Source organism: Tripterygium wilfordii, chromosome 15 (genome assembly GCF_013401445.1).
Source record: "Tripterygium wilfordii isolate XIE 37 chromosome 15, ASM1340144v1, whole genome shotgun sequence".
Taxonomy (NCBI): domain Eukaryota; kingdom Viridiplantae; phylum Streptophyta; class Magnoliopsida; order Celastrales; family Celastraceae; genus Tripterygium; species Tripterygium wilfordii.
Window position 1 is genome coordinate 10315494 of NC_052246.1, and position 4480 is coordinate 10319973.

The window sequence follows — 4480 nt, forward strand, 5'->3', positions numbered from 1 at the left end:
CATCTGTCCACACAAATGGAGTATCCTTCCGAGTCAACTGTGTCATCGGTGCTGCAATCCGCGAGAATCCCTCAATAAAACGCCGATAGTAACCTGCTAATCCCAGGAAACTACGAATCTCTCCTACATTTTTCGGTCTCCTCCATGCCACCACTGCCTCTACTTTCGCTGGATCCACCGCTATACCCTCCTGAGAAATCACATGCCCTAAAAATCGCACCTGAGTCACCCAAAATTCACATTTACTCAGCTTGGCATACAATCTATGCTCTCTGAGCGTCTGCAACACCATCTCCAAGTGTCTAATGTGATCCTCCTCAGTGGCTGAATAAACCAATATATCATCAATGAACACAATCACAAACTGATCCAGATACGGTCTAAACACTCTGTGCATCAAATCCATAAACGCTGCAGGTGCATTGGTTAACCCAAATGGCATAACCAAGTACTCATAATGGCCAAACCGTGTGCGAAATGCTGTCTTTGGAATATCCTCCTCTCTGATCCTCAACTGATGATACCCCGATCTGAGATCAATCTTGGAGTAATAATGACTACCTCTCAACTGATCAAACAAATCATTAATCCTCGGCAATGGATATTTGTTCTTTACTGTCACCCTGTTCAGTTGCCGGTAGTCCACACACATACGCATCGTACCATCCTTCTTTTTCACAAACAAAACAGGTGCTCCCCAAGGTGAAGTGCTCGGTCTGATAAATCCCAACTTCTGTAAATCTGTCAACTGAGTGTCCAACTCCTTCAGCTCTGCTGGTGCCATCCTATACGGTGGTATAGAAATCGGATCTGTACCCGGGTACAACTCAATCACAAATTCAATCTCCCTCTGTGGTGGCAACCCCGGTAAATCATCGGGAAAAACATCCATATAATGCTCCACAACCGGTATAGGGTTCGAAGAATCTTCCCTAGACGCCGAAGTAATCAAACCAGCTATAACACACTCGGTGTACTGAGGATTATCTAGAAAATGTGGACACGGAAGAAATCTCGTTCCACGAAATCTAACCCTCCCCGTAGGTGTGGTCAGTGTAATCCTCCTCTCAGCACACTCTATAATCGCCTCATACTCAGTCAACCAATCCAATCCAAGAATAACATCAAAATCAGTAAATGGCATCACAAACAGATCCGCTCTAAACTCATGGTCTGAGAAACTAAATACACAGTCTCTACAGATACCACTAATCACAGTGCCTGGTCCTAGTGGTGAATCAACTATAAATCTCCTCGCCACTCCCGTAATCTCCAAACCCAATGTCTCAGCAAATGATGCAGAAATAAATGAATGCGTAGCACCAGTGTCAAACAAAACACGTGCCCAAGAACTGAATAAGAGAAACCTACCTCCCAAGTGATCTCGCTCTGCTGGAACCACATCAGGCCTAAGTGCATACACTCCACCTCTCTGAACCTGCTGTTGCTGCCTCTGCTGCTGAACTAGTGGCCTACCCCGTCCTACAGGACCCCTCTGTATCGGAACCGGTGCTGGAGCTGGAGCTCTCTGACCTCCAAATACTGGCAATGCAAATCCTCCACCCTGTGGACAATCTCTCCTGGTATGTCCTGGCAATCCACACTGGAAACATAACGGGTTGTTTGCCACAGGACAATTCCAACTCATGTGGCCCACATGACCACAAGCATAGCAATGCTGAGGCTGCTGGTCCCGTCTCGGAGCCTGTCTCTGCTGGTCTGATCTCTGCCCCTGCTGACCCTGTCTCTGCCCCTGCTGAACCTGTCTAGGACCCTGCTGTCCCTGCCTGGGTCCTCGGTAACCTTGCCTCCGACTCTGAGAACCCTGTCCCTGACTCTGCTGCTGCCCCCGAGTCTCAGTCCTCTGTCTATGCTGACTACTCTCGCCAGTAGCAGATGTAGAACTCTCAAGCTTCCTCTTATGGATCTCCCAGTAATCCTTAATCTCCACTAAAGTCCTCTCCACTCCGAGTGCCTTATCAATACACTCACGATAGGTGGTGATAGTCTGAGCCGCCAAATGAGGTGAAATCTTTGGCGACAACCCTCTCCTAAATCTCAGTATCTTCTTTTCCTCTGTGCAAATATACTCCTCCCCATATCGCCCTAACTCCTCAAAACGAGCCTGATACTGTGTCACTGTCATGTCCGGAGACTGAATCAACTCGAGAAACTCCTTAGCTTTAGCAACACGCACTGTCTGTGGTACATACTGTGCCAGAAAAGCAGTCTCAAACTCTGCCCACGGCATACCCTCCCTGCCCCGACTAACTGTCATCACCTCCCACCAAGTGAAAGCATCTCCCTCTAAAAACTCAGCAGCTAATAAAGCCCTCCTCTCCTCAGGAATCCGTAAGGAAGTCATCTTCCTGCGTAACTGACGAACCCACTCCTCTGCTGCCACTGGATCTATCACTCCCCTATATACCGGAGGATTCGTCTTTCGTAACTCGGCTAGCTCTTTGATCGACGTATCAATCGCCAAAGGAGCTACCTGTGCCTCCACAATCTGTCCTATACCCTCCTGTAACTCACCCAAAGTCAGGACCTGCTCTGGAACCTCAACAGGAGCCTGTAATGCAGCTGGAACTGGAGCAGTCATCTGTGTCACAAGTCCTGTAACAGTTTGCCCAAGAGCTCGTACCAACTCAGTAACATCCCGAACCTCCTGTCGTAAAGTCGTAACAACAGCCTCTACCCCCTGTGGTGCTAGATATCCCTCCTGATCCTCCCCAATATCATCCACTGGATCTATATTCACTCGCCGCCTGCCCCCACCTCTCCCACGTCTTCCGCCCCTACCACGTCTCGCACCCCTACCTCTCTGTCCTCGCCCCCGCTCTAATGGAGCCAACTCAGGCATACCCACCTCATCTACCCCCTGAGGCTCATCCGCCTCGTGTTCCCCTCTACCCGATCCATGTCCTCGCACCCGAGTACTACGTGTGTCAACCATATCTGGAAAATATAACACATGTATACATAAATCTAAAGCAGGAAACATCAAAATAAAAACTCACCAGGTCAGCCGGGAAACGCATGATGTGTAGCCAACAAAATAACCTAGGTAACCTAACCACTGTAAGTTTTTAAACCACAGCTCCGATACCAAACTGTCACGCCCCTCTCCCCTAAGGTATACCGAAGTGTACCTATACCACAGGAACGTGACCGGCAAGGGACACCCCGTCCCCCGAACCTGATCCCAACACATACAATTAAACTCAATAAAATAAATTGTAATAATAATAATCATACTAGCTCCCACAATGTATAATACCCAGCACTGAACCCAAAATATCATACATACCACCACCTAAATCACTTGAAATACCAGAGTATGAATACATCAGCGGAATGATAAAATATATCTACCCGATATCAAACCCAGTAATATATACAAAATACAATATCAAAAGTCCCCACACCCACTAAAGAGTCAGCCCAAGGCTACACACCAGCTCACGCATCCCGCCGCTGACCGCCATCACCTACATCCAACTCACCTGAAAGGGGATAAAGAAGAGGGGTGAGCCACAAAGCTCAGTAGGGCGTAGAGAGGAAACGCCAATATCCATAAATAATACTGATAAACCCAGAAATGAAATGCATAGTATGCGATACAGGAAATATACATCCATCAGTAAGTTAACCAAATAGCACAATAGCCGATAAGGCCAAGCAACACTGGAACCACCCACACTGGTCTCCAGAAATCCATACACCAATCCAATCAAGTGAAATGGTAGCCGATAAGGCTATCCAACACTGTAATCACCACATCAATCTCCAACAATCCATCACCCCTGGACCCACCCTAATCCCCGTAGGGTGTCTCAATCCAGGTCTACACCGAAACTGGATGAGGATCGGGTATCCCGATAGTATAGCCTACACCAGAGGGCGTCCCCTGTGATGCACCCCATCTCAGACGGTCCACCGGTATATATCCGGTCTGTATATGTATATATATATCATCCATCAGACATCCATATCCGATCATTTGGGCGCCTATATGGGCCCACAATCCACATCCACATCCACATCCATATCCTCATCCAACACCTCCAATCACCCCACTCTCAGAAAACATACCAACAATGATATATATAACAGGGAATATAAATCAACATGCAAACAGGTCGTATTTCCACCCCTGGAAACCGACAAAACCATAATATCACCAGAGTCCCTAAAACCGGAACTCTAAAGTCACATGCAAGAGAATGGAAACCCCTACCTGGAAATCAGAGTGCTAAAACCAAGCACGCGTCCCAGGCAACCCCTACCTCGAAAAGTACTGGTCAAAGTCAACGTATAAATAGTAACCGGGTCAGTAACCGGGTCAAATAGTACCCGACCGGGTCAAATCGGGTCAAATAGTACCCAGCCGAGTCAACTCACCGGTCAACCGAGTCAACTCGCCGGTCAACCGAGTCAACTCGGCCTGACTCGGTCAACTCGCCGGAAACCCATTTAA